Source organism: Serinus canaria, chromosome 2 (assembly GCF_022539315.1).
Source record: "Serinus canaria isolate serCan28SL12 chromosome 2, serCan2020, whole genome shotgun sequence".
NCBI lineage: Eukaryota > Metazoa > Chordata > Aves > Passeriformes > Fringillidae > Serinus > Serinus canaria.
The window spans coordinates 132,637,640-132,651,202 of record NC_066315.1 but is presented as its reverse complement, the minus strand read 5'-3'; the positions used below and the strand labels follow the sequence as shown (position 1 = coordinate 132,651,202).

Below are 13,563 nucleotides of genomic sequence, written 5' to 3'. Positions count from 1 at the left end.
ACCCCCCAGGAACATCTGCTCTCAGTTATGGGTTTTCTGTTTTCTTGAATTGACACCTGAATGTTTCTTATTCACTGCATATAAATGACACTGAGAACAAAAATATGGTCCACTAAACATTTTGCTTTTTCACCAAACTACTGAAAAGGTAATCCATGGTGTTTCAGCATTTAAGGAATTTGCCCTTAAAGTCATAATGTACCAGCAGGTTTCTAAAGTACTTTTCTCCCTATCAAGCTTAATTAAAGAAATGCTACATTTCTGATCAATTTTTGGATTTTCACCATCCAGAAGTATCTGAAAATGTCTGTCTGCCTTCTGTTACTATCCTCCTCAAGATCATGGACAGGACACACAGAAAATTATGATTAGGTTAAATTTTTAGAGATGACAATTTAATTTTTATTTGAAGAACTGCTTGTTGAAAGGACAGTTATTTCAGGTAAACAAATACTCTAGACAAGCTCCATGCCAAAACACTTTGAAATAAGCACTAGGAAAAGTACATTGAAGATGAGGGTATTAACAAAAAACATTCTGGCCATAGTAACACATTAAATAACATCTCTAAAGGCTTTTCCACGTTTGGATTTTACACATTTGTAGAATTTTTTTTTAATTATTTCTTTTAATACTAACCTATCCAGGAAACTCATGCATATGAAGACACAAAGAAGAATTGAAAGAAAAAAACATCTACAAAATTAACTACTTCAGTCAAATAGGACTGATTATGGTTTAATTTTTTTTATCAAACTTGAAGGACACTTGTTAAAAATGATCTCCCAGAAAAAAGTGACATCACCAGAAAAACAAATACTGTGTATTTTACAAACTGAAAAATCAGACCCTTTGTTGATTTAACAACAGGAGACCAAGAAGGAGCAAAAAGCACAGCAATTAAGCAGTAACTTGTAATTTTTTCCCCACTCATGATAACAAAAGCTTTAATTAGCAACATAGGTAAAGAAATGTGATTACAACAAACTATGCCAGATCCCCATACGTTATCGCTGGAGCTATATTTATACTGGGTAAGATTGTGACCCAGAGCTTTCAAGTACATGATTATATACAAACACTATAAAGTATTAACTTCATGTGCACATGTGAAGTCTCATAATAACACATTCTTCCTTGCATTCATAAAACACAGGTTTTCAAATATGAAGTCTAAGAGCCTGATAAAGTACTACTCAAACAAACACAATACTATAATCACTCCAGAGTTTGATTACAAAACAATAGTTCTGTGAACTTGTGGCACTAAAAACATAGTCCACAATATTCATATGCACTTGTAGTGTGTAAAATAAAACTTGAATACAACACAAATATCGAGTATAATTTCTGTGTTAAATTGACTGTAACAGTAGCTGGGCATTTGAAGTTCACATGCTTCACTTCAATCTGAAGTTATCTTTCAGAAGAAAGTCCTAAATATACTCATGTCCTGAAAAAACTATCAAGTTTCTGCTAAGCAGTTTTAGCAATTATTTGTTTTTAAGCAACTAGCCTATTTTGAATCAGCATTTGTATAGTTCCTTTGTAGTAATCAGACCTCTGCTTTCTTTGGGTGGACTGAAGAACCTATTTGACAATTTTACCTTCATTTTTCTACATTCATAGCAACTTAAAGCAGCAAAAATCTGTCTTTCAGTGGAGACACAAAAGAAATTTTTCCTAAATTCAGGCCTGGCATGATCAATGCCAGTTTTCTTGAAAATGTTGGAAAGCAATTCACAGCAAGGGCAATTCTTTTTTTCTAACTCAAGATGCATAACCAACACAGACAGTTCTTAAAATGTTCTTTGTATAGAATGTAAATGTTTTTCTTCCACTGTATATAACAGATCTGTATGCACTAAATCAGGACAATAACAGCAAAACCTAGAAATAGTAATTCTTTTAGACAGAAAAGAAGCACAGATAATTGGACAATTTAACCTCCAAAATACTAAGTTCTTCCAGGTTATAATATATGCCAACCTGGGGTTAGATTGCAAATTTCAGCTTTCTTCCAGGCAGTGCAACTAACCAGAACATAAAAAATCAAACTATTAGCATTAAAAGAGGAAAAAGTGAAAAGATTGGGCTGAAAAGCAAAAGAACAGAACAACAGCTAAGGTACAAAAACTATAGTACACAGTAATTAAGTATCTGGGAGATGAGAAACAATCTAAAAATGTATGCTATTAGATGACTTAAATTTCCATTATCTTGCTTTTTCCGTGTTTCATGAAGTACAGTGTTACCTGGTTTTCACAGTCAAGTTTTAATGAATTGATCCATGACTTGTGCAAATAGAGTAGATAAAATGTGTAGAATTTACCTTAAGGAAAACTTTGCATCTAGAAGTATTCTCAGTAATTTTCATTGATATTTTCTATTATTCCCAACTGCCAAATTCATGCATTACACACCTGAAATATCACCACACTGATTTCTCCTGTTCCCCCAAGCTACTCCAATCTGCTACTGACACCAAGAAATGGTACATTACTGTCAATTTCCGAATCCACCAGGGAGTGAAGTCTATCCCAGGCTCAGTTAAGCATCAATGGCAGATTGAAATGTGCAACCAAGACAATCCATTTGGTGCTGGAGACACTGCAACTTTAAAAACCCAAAAGGAGGCTTAGCAGAAGAGCTGATAACAAAGCACGTCTCTCAAGCTTTTTTCTTTTTCTTCCCCATACTTAAAGCTATTTTAGCAGCTAACATTTGCTTAGCACAAAGGAGTTTATTTCCTTTCAGAATTTATTTTCTTTCCATTGTTTACTCCTTCTGTTTAGTCACTGACGACTTTTCAGTCTCCCAATAAGACTATTTTTTTATATTTATTTTCCAACTGATTACATTTTTCTTCAATTCACAGGTGGAGACATTTAACTGGATCCAGGACTTTAATTATTTATTTCTTCCAAGTCAAATCAAATCCTTTTTGACTATATATGCCACCCATTTGCTACTAACTTGTTGATTCCTTTCTAATCCCATTATTTTGCATTTTCTCAAACTTTTTCTTTACTTTGCTGCTCAATTACACTTTGTAGTTAAGTTAGAGGATAAATAACTTTTTCCCATCAACATCAAAGAGTGGTGTAAGTACTCTAAAATGAACCAAAACCTGCTTCTGTTTAAGCAGGTTTAAGCAGTTGCTTCTTAGTAACCAAGCCTGGTAAGTGAATTTTGTCCTTTAAATGACCATTGCATGAAAAAATACTTTTATGAGTAAGCACATATAATACCATAAACTATGTTCAGTCATGAGTCAAGTAAATCTACTGGAATTTCCACTACTTCTCTATACTTGGTTAGTTACACTTTTGGCAGAACTCATCACCTCTAACCTTAGATGCCTGAAAGTTAAGCTAGTCCAGACTACTGACGTAGACACTCCTATAGGCAGGGAAGAAAGAAACCTCCTGAGTGATTTATCCTATTCTAGGATGCCTGAGATATGAGACCTCTCTTGGTGTCAGAGAGAGCTGAAATGAATCATCCTCTTAAACACACAGCTTAGACTAGGAACCTATCTTTAGTCAGCTAAAGTTGGAGGAAACAAATCTCTGACTTATGCTGAAATGCTGAATACACAAAATACTGCTTAACTAAGAGGAAAAAAACCTCATCTTATTTGAATAACTTCAATATGTAATGTGGATAGAATTTTCATCTTGACCTTCCTCTTGACAGCATTCAAAAGCAGTTCAAGTTTTTTTAATGTGGTTTAAATAGCCTAATGTTTATCCAATAGATAATTCACTGTAATTCAAGGTGGTAAAGTTGGTCAGGAAATCTGAAGACTGTAAAAGAGACATATTACCAGAAGCATGAGAGAGAGAACTCCAACTTCTCTGACAACACTGACAAGTAGGAAAAGAGAGACTTGAATATTAACAAGTAATTTCACTTTAATCTTTTTAACAAATTAAAGACTTCCCAATTTGTACTTAATCAGCTTGTACCACAAGTAGTTGTGGTATTTTATAGAAGCACATGGGTTAGCAGTTCTTCTCAATCCTGCTGTTTTAATCCATGTTGTTCCTATCAGTACTAGGCTCTTACAGAAAGTCTCGTACAATATAACTATTGAACTTTCTTGACTAGGAAGGTTATAGCAGCTGTTAGGCACTCTATAATGCATTTTGCAATCAGCTAAATCAACAAAGTATTTTTAACAATGAACAGTTCAGAACTGACAGATCTACTTTCTTGTTCGCAGCTGCTTATCACGGCATAGATATCATGTATGTTTACCAGGTGCTTCCTATAGTTAGGGTACCTTCACAGGAGCCGCTCACCAAAGATAAGGTCATAAAAGAGATGAAAAACGTGCAAGCTTCATACACTCATGGTTTTATCATCAGACAAAATAGCTTTGGGTGAAGGACTGTACCAGTCACAAAAAGCACACAGCAGCTTCTATTAGACTGAGAGAACAATAAAAGTTGGAAATTCAGTTTGTTTTTCCTCTTCCTGGCAGCATAAATGTAAACTCAAATTGTTAACATCCTCATGCAGCTGTTCAGAGTGAAACATCACTTCTCAATTATAATAAATCAGTAGAGGAATAAATTGCTGCAAAGCCTGTAGCACTCTGTACTGCCAAAAGAGAAAAGAGAGGCAATGCAAAGACTTCCATTTGGCAAGGCCATAACCTCATGGATGGAGACAAACCAGTGTGACTGGCTGTGAAAGGAGAAGGTGCCTGCTCCTTTCTGCCACAGTCTACAGCAGCAGTAATTCTAGATCCAACCAAACAAGGATTCTGAGACTATACATTTGAACTAGATGCCAGAGCTTCAGAAACTATAGATCAGCAATCAAGAACGGCCCTTTGTTATTTGCTTTATCTCAATGCCTGCAACCAGTAACAGAGCTTACACACACTGATAATCCTGCCTTGAATCCTGAGAAACACACTGCAAGCTGAGGATTGTTGCCAGGAGCCTCTCTTCAAAAGCCATACTCACTAACTTTGAAATAAACCATATACAACTTAAAATACAAATACTTAATTCATTCAATGTAGCATATTTTTTAGCAGCACACACTATTCTTAAGAATACCAATGACATCTAAGAGGCCTTAACTAACCTTTCTGTAGATTATCTCTTTTTAAAGTATTCTATTTATATATTTAACTATAATTGTAGTGGCAATCCAGGTTTCTGCAGATATAAATCATTCTGGGTATAAAATAATGCAAAAAATTATATAAGCTTTTGGAATGGCAATAGAACTGTGAGAATAAAGATGGTAAAAAATATGGGAGGGATGTTTCTACACTTTTTCATATTTGACAAACGATACAAGGACAAGATCAACAACTACAGTGGGTAGAGTGTCATGCAAATGGGTTTACTCTACAAACCTTGCAAGGACAGAGAGACAGAGAGACAGAGGAAGAGATGCGGTGCTATCACTACCCGACTGTTATCAATTAACCTGATTTATATCAGAAATAACTTCAGTGAAGCCCATAAAAATCAACACTGTGACACCCTACTCGAGAAATGCAGAAAGTATGAGCAAAATCTGGCTCTCATGATTGATTTGGTAATGCACCTGAAAGAAACCAGCACTTGAACAAGTTAATCTACTGCATTTTATTTCAGATTATATTAATCACCTCAGTACTTTGCTTCTTTGCAAGCAATTATTGTTTTCTGTCATGCTGATTAACAATCATAATTTCTCCTGGGATAAACCTCATTTGAAATAACTATGTTTCCATTTGCCCTAAGCACTCAGAATTATTTGCCCAGCAAGTCTCAGAAACAATGCATTGTCTCTTTCCCTAGTTTTTAGGACTGGTCTGTGAATATTCAAGTGTTGCCAAGTGCCCACATATGTGCAAGCTGTTAGCTCCCCAAAACAGTGGCATGAAACTACTTTGGTTCCTATTAAAATCACCACTTTGTTTAATAAAATGACATCTTGACACATTACATTTCAGCACAGTGATCATGGTAAAAAGCAGTGTCAATTATTTCTAACCATTTCAGCTACAGCACTTTTCTCCTGGGATAAGACACTGCTGTGCAGCACATTCATCTAGACTGAGTCTGGCCTTCCTCTTCCCTACATGTTTGATATGTTCTCATTATCGCCACTGTTTGCTTTTGAAGTCCTTTCAAGACAAGGATCACTCATTCAAATGCATTTCCTGCAGAACAGTGAAAGTGTTCTCTAAATTGTATTCCTGACTTTCTTTTTATTAATGTATTTTAAAAATATATATATGTATATATGTATATATATATGTACACACATACACATATATCTATTTTTTTTAATATATATAGGGAGAAACTCCAAACACCCGTACTACAAATGAGCATCATTCAGATATACTGGCTACTCGAGAGCTTCTATCAATTAAAAAAAAAAACAAAAAACCAACAAAAATGCCTCTCATCTTTTCAATATTTCCCCATTAAAACTTCAAATACAAGAACTGTATTAGACATATGCAAGTACTAGTCTGGGGTTCAAGCTACATAGCTCTAAGCACTAGATTAGAAAAGCAGCAGAAGCACATTTTAAAAGATATTCACATGCCACAAATAAAGACTTGCTAAATAAAATTTTTAAAAATTATTTCAGTGGAATTCAACAATCCATGAGATTCTAAACCAGCCTGCAGCAGAACAGAGGGATTACTTCAGAGATTCTAACAAGTTTCAAATTCTAAGTTTGAAGGCTCTTCTGCACATTCATATTTCAATTTAATTATATAACAATTCTGTTCCATCCCTACTGCAGAAATATTTAATCTCCTGTAAGAATTCTTCATTCAACCAAGAACACCTCATTTTATACTTTTCAGCTGAAATCATTATCATAGACGAATCCAGGTTTTATGTGACTTCCACACATGGCTACAGAAATAGTAGCAATAGGTACCTGTTCCTATACAGTGAAATCTTAATTTACTTTGTTGAAAAGAACTGGATGTTTTTAGTTGACATAATCAACCTTTCAGATGGTTCAACATCAAAAGCAACCAATTCCCTTTCACTACAGGTGAACATGTATGTTCCTACATACATGTTGTATTACACATTATTTCAAAACCAGTCTAGACTTCTGTGAGTCAAACCCCAGAAAAAGACTTAGCAGTCAAAAATTCGTGCTTCTTTTTCTCTACCAGCAATAATATTTGTCTTATCAATACTTATCCAATGATGATATAATTGTGGCACTTGCTTTATTTATTTTTACTGATCCTTTCTGAGTTAAATTACTACAAATATAATCACATAGTACACAACCTGTGAGTAAGTCTGCTTTTTAGGCCTGGGTTGACTAGAATTTTTTCAGCCATCTCTTAGAACTCTTCAAATATTTTTGTGTCAGGGCCACCAAATAAGACAAGAAAGAGACAAAATGAACGTTCATTATAAACAAAATTAGAGACAGATGTACAGTACACCTGAACTAAGAACATGTAGTGAAATTCGTCATTTGTGCATCCCATGTTTTAAAGAAGATTATCCCTATAAATTTGCAATTCATATTCTGTCAAATTTGACCTCAAATTTAAGTCATTCCAAGTTCAAGTTTTGTGGCTTTCTAGAAAGAGGACATTACTACTTGTTGTAACCAAATAATCCCTTCCTGAATTATATCCCTAGCTGAGATAGAATTTAGAATTTCATTGTTCTTGAGAAAACCAAAATGTGCTGACTGAAAAGGCTGGAGTTGCTTTGATAAACTGCTTAAAGTTGAGTAAGCTGTTTAAATGTTCCTTGCACTTTTTAATTCTGTACAGTTAAAATAATGTTTTCTATTTGGATCTATGTATTTATTTCTTGAAAAAGAGCTTTTTTGTTTCTTTTTTGAGATATAATTTTCTGCTTGATGACCAATTATTCAATGTCTTGAGTTTGCTTGTTTAACTTAGGTCAAATTTTTATCCAACTAAAGTTGATGTTAATACCTACATAGGTTTAAGAAGGACTGAAAATATGGCCTGACAGGTGTAAACATGCAGTAAATAAAAAAATTACAGAATAGAAAATCTTGTACTTTTTGTTTGGGAAGCCCTTACATGCTCTCTAGTAAATAAAAAAATTACAGAATAGAAAATCTTGTACTTTTTGTTTGGGAAGCCCTTACATGGTCTCTAGTGAATGGTGGGAAAAAAAAAATCAACCTTTTCAGATATCTCTTTTCCCTTCTAGAAAGAAAACAGGTAGTGCCCTGAGCTCCAGTAGCAGGAAAGAAGGAGAAACCATAAGAGGTAAAGCACAAGGCAAATGTTGATGCTCAGATGAAAAAGATCCCCTTTCACCCTGCTAGAATCCAATATAATTCTGACTTAGCCTTGTTCAAAGGCTGTTATCAGAGAAGCCCCTACCTTTCCTTGTCCATAATCAGCATCTTACAAAAAGTACAGAAGATCAGAATCATAGAATCATCAGGGTTGGAAGGGACTTTAAGATCATCAGGTCCAGCTGTCCACCCAGCACTGTCACTGTAACCCCTAAACCCCATCACCCAGAGCCAGATCCAGACACCTCTTGAACACCTCCAGGGCTGGTGACTCCACCAACTCCCTGGGAAATCTCCTTTTCCACTACCTGACCACTCTAATGCCTAACAGTGAAAAATGTTTTTCTAATATCGAATCTTAATCTGAATCTCCCCTGTCTTGGTTTAAGTCCATTTTCTCTCATCCTCTCACTGCAGGCATGGCAGAAGAGACTGAACCCCACCTCACTACAGCCTCCTGTCAGGTGCATGTAGAGAGTGAAGAGATCCCCTGGTCTCGTCTTCTGAAGTTGTTTCAGCTGAATGTGATACAGATAAACATAAGAAAACCCTTACTCTGGGGAATATGAGAATCCAACAGTGTCACAAACATGCAGACAAGTCAGTAAGATTGCATTCTTGGAAGGAGAAGTGCTGTGAGTTCTTATGTATATTCTAGTTATCCTAGGAGATGAAAATAGTTACATGCCCTCTTCTGTCTCTGATTAACAAAAAGAATGAATGCATCCTTCATTTAGTCATAGAGTCTACATAAATAAAATGCAATGAATTAAAATAATCTAAAAAATTTAAAGGAATATGAGCTGCAGCAGAACAGAAGTATTGCCAGGGAAAGATAATGTCAGGCAAAGGGAGGGGGGGTGTCTGGTGCCAAGCAAAGCCGAGGGCTGTGCAATCACCTCTATCAGTGCTCTATCAGTGTCTACACTCCAGCCAAATCCAGAGAAAACAAGGAGTCAAAGATTCAGGTCAATAAGCTTATAGGCGATTTGCACAAACTGCTCCTGCAGCAAGGTAAAAAACAAAGTCATATTGGCTTTTCTTTTCTATTCCTTCTCTTTGAACTCCTTGGTCCAAACACACCCTCGAAATGTCACTGTTATATGCAAGAATTTAAAGAGCTGAGCTTCTTAATCCCGTTAAGAAATAAGAACAAAGTTGCCTGTAAAGATCTCCTTATTGAGCTCAAAGTGATTACGGTATAGCTGCCTCCTGCTGATCCTACTTTTGCTATAGCAGAAGTGGTAGAAATTTGTCATGAAATCCATTACTGAAAAAGAAAAAAAAATTGATTAAAATGTTCCTGGTTTAAAAAAATGGCGAGCAAATAAAGAAAAGAAAGCATAAATCTGCTGTTTGACCCAGAAGCAGCAAATAGCAAGCACATTGTTAGTCACTATATGAGTAACACGAAAGAAGCAAGGAATATTTACACAGTTGCACACAGGCATACACAAGACACAAAGTCATACTCCAGAGGAAAAAAGGACACATGGAAATCATTTTCAGGGCATTATTACAGATGATAGCATGATAGCTTTGCACATGAAGTATGAAGGGACAGATTAATACACAGACAAACTTAGCTTTGTGTATGCTTTCTTGTATGAGGACTCACACTGCAGCTGTTTCTCTGAATCACAAGCTTGCCTGCACAATCAGGTGACATGGCTTAACATAAAACATCCCAGTCCCAAGCTGGTCAGGCAGGCTAGTAACAACACACATGAGCATGATTATGTGTACATGAACAGAAAACAGTTCAGGTTTGGAACTCATCCCTTCCTGCACAAGAATATGAGAATACAGAACCAGGAATACACTCAGTATCCAGGCCATACATTCCCTGTGTTTCCTATTAGCTGACTTAGAACTGTTTATGACTTTCAGGTTGCACTGGATTCCCCTCATTTTCCTCTTCCCACAAATAACCAATGTATCAGGAACCCGAACCACTCACCCAGCAACAAACACATATGGCTGCAGACACACAGAGCAGTGTGTGCTGCAGACCATCACATCACTGCATCCTGAAACAATCACTCCATCCCACCTCATGAATCCTCCCTATCACCCTGTGTCACCAACTGAAGCACACTTAACACTGGGGAGCAGAACCCACTTGCTTTCCCATTTGCCACCAGGAGTTTTAAGGCCACTGAATCTCCTTCCACTGAGGGCTGGTGGCAGTGTTGCCTTGTGATGAAATAACCATGGAAAACCTATAACACGAGGAACAAGAGCAATAGTCATACTACAAGCAATGCACAGGAGAATTTGACACAGCTGAACTGGCCAGCAACAAGAAATGAACCTGCCTTTCTTCACCAGTTATCAGACACAGACATTCCTTCATTTGCCCCCTTCTTCTGGAAACAGTCCAACATTTGTTCTTTTGATTATAAACCTCCTCCATTTTCTTCTCCATTGCCTCTTTCCTTCTGTGAACACAGCTACTTAACTATCTACTAATCTCAAGTGATCTCTTTTATTGCTTAAGATAATTTTCCTTTGAAAGTTAAACCCTCATTGAACACTTCTGCTAGGAAGGTCACAAGGATTTGTTTAGCCAGTTACCACTGCTATCAAGTCACCAAGGCTCCTATTCTGCTTCCTGTTCACAAAGAGTAAAAGATGACACTATATCAGCATAGCAAACTTTTTAAGTAACAGACAAGAACTTTATTTTTATTTTTCCTGAGAGTACCTTGGTAGGACAGCAACCAGAGTCTAGATAATCAACTATAAACTACTTCACTTCACAAATAAGCTTGATTTAGAATTTTTATTTGCACCCCATTACCTTCAACTTGGCCTTTGTATTGTTCTGTTGTTTTTCCCTTCCTTCTATCTGTCCTTCTGCAATTATTAGCCCTATCACACTTCTCACCTCTTTTAACATCAGCTTATTTTCTTATTCCAACCTACAGAAGACAAAATTTAATCTTTATGTCCTATCTCCTAGCTTCCAAATCCAGCCTATCCCTTTTCTGCATGGGAGACAGGCTACTTTCTCCTTACACAGACTGTTGAAATACTGACATTTAAGTAATTAATTTTTTTACATCTGAATTTAATTTGAATTATTCTTAATCTGATATACACTCTGATTCCAGATGCCCACTGTTTAAAAAAAATATTCAGCAAGGAAGATTCCAGGCTAATAAACTCTTTGTGTGGACAGCATCATCAGATACCCTCTTAATCTGTAGTACAGCAATTTGTAGTAACTAAACATAAACAGCAATTTTCAAAGGCTGTTTTCAAACTGACAAAATGTAATGCACTATCATCAAGGCCACCTTCTACAAAGTTTTTTGTTTCTACTTCAAACATAGAGATCAGTGCAGATTTGTAGTAAAACGCCACTATCCTCTTGCCAAAATACTCTTTCTCCTAATCTCACTGTCAAAACCGCAAACAAATCAAACTTAACTGCCATCAGTTATGAAGACCTTCAACCAAAAGGTTAGAAAACAGAGTTGGAAGCCTAAAGCAATCCCTGACAAATAGTAGGTTGGTAATTTCCATTTCAGCTTTGGATATTTACATTCTTAAACTGTTGTTCACTTCTTCACATTTGAGTTTAAATGAAGACCACATAGGAATAAATATTCACATGCAGCAAAGTTAATTTTGTGGTACTGCAGAAGTGTGGGAGAGGAGGAATTTTCCAGATTCCTTGTCATAAAAGCCATTAGCAAGTAAAAGGAGAAGGGAAAAGTAATAGCAGAGAGTCAAAATTATGAAAACAGAGAAGTTGTAAAATGACATGTAGCTCAATCAAGGTGATTAATTTGCTTCACACTTTGCAGAGGCTTTCTAATTCTTTCTAAACCTTCATCTTCTAATTCTGGCAACTATTCTGCTGAATCTATCTCACAAACCCAAATAAGATGGGAAAAGCATGGCTTTATAAAGGTTCCTGTTTGCAATTTAAACAGTAAGGGACTCCTCTCTCTTATACCATCAGGCACAGTTTGACAGGAAAATCTCTTCAAGAAGCCAAAGTTACCAAGCTGTGAACCTGTAAGTCCTCTGATCTCATTCCTCAAAATGAATTGTGACTTCAGTAAATTTCTGCCTTCAGTACCAAGTTTGTATAGCAAAAAGCCCCTGGTTTTAGGCAGTGCTTGAATTTACAAGAGCTGGGTAAGTATAAAAAACATACCATGGATGAAGCCTCACAAACACCTCCTCCCCAACAGCTGTGTCACTTGTTCCCCATGCCTCTTGATTCTTGCAGGAAGCCCCGCTACTCATTTGTCCTCTTGTTCTGGGTCAGCTGGGAAGAAACCCCAGGGGAGGGAAATAGGGAGACAGGACAGATAAAATTTATATCCAAGAAAACACCTTTAAATTCTAAAACCATTAATGGTCCATGCTAGCAAAGGCAGAACTCAGAGATAGCATAATGGATTCCCATGCCAGTTCTGATGTATTTCTGGGAGAAGGAAACCTGTTGTATGAGAAAAAAACCACAGATCTACACTTACTTTTCCCTTATTTGGAAATATTTGTCATTTACAGGTTGCCAATACTATCAAAGAGCAGTAGAAAAAAAACAAAAATCAGGCCCTCAAAACTGAAATTAGACTGCCTTTATTTGTTTTCTAACTTATTTGGTACACATCTCATTTTCATTTTTTTTTTCATTCTCATAATGACTTTCCATTCATGATGTTAGAAAATATTTCTATAAAAAAAGAAAAGCTTATTTCCTAAACTATCTTTTAATTTCAATACTGAAGCACTACAAAGAAAAACAAAAGACTAGGAATTCTTAACAGGTTCATGAAAAAAAATGAGAATTAGTCTAATTTTTAGTATTTACTACATAATAGAGTCACAAACCCTTCCACTAAGAAAAGAACACAAAAGAAATTTATTTGCTTTCCAGATTAGTTTCGTCTTCTTAGGGTTTATCTTCAGAAAAACATAGGCAGCCTCATGCTAATGACACTTAAGATGTGACCCTGAAGAAGTAGGACATTCAACAGAAGTTGAGACATTAATAAAAACCCAGCACATCTCCAGTCTCCCATTCCATCCTTTTCCAGGCAGATTCCCAATTTGCTTCAAAGTGGGACTTTTTGTCACACTGCCTCAGCTGGAGGTAGATTAGAAATTTTATGTGCCCCTTGATCCTTAGAAATCTTCTTTTCAACTCTTCTTCTGCAGCAGTTGCAGTGAAGAGACTTAAGATTCTTTTATAACTACAACACACAAACTGCTGGGAAATCAGAAGGTATTAAGCCTGAAGAATCAGCAGATGTC

The 13,563-nt window shown here is 36.1% G+C and overlaps 1 protein-coding gene across 1 annotated transcript in view; it reads right to left on the bottom strand.

Annotated features, from left to right (window-relative positions):
- The window catches only part of ZFPM2 (zinc finger protein, FOG family member 2), a 306,016-nt gene that overhangs the window by 234,024 nt on the left and 58,429 nt on the right, over positions 1 to 13,563 (bottom strand). The gene's annotated exons all lie outside the window — the stretch shown is intronic.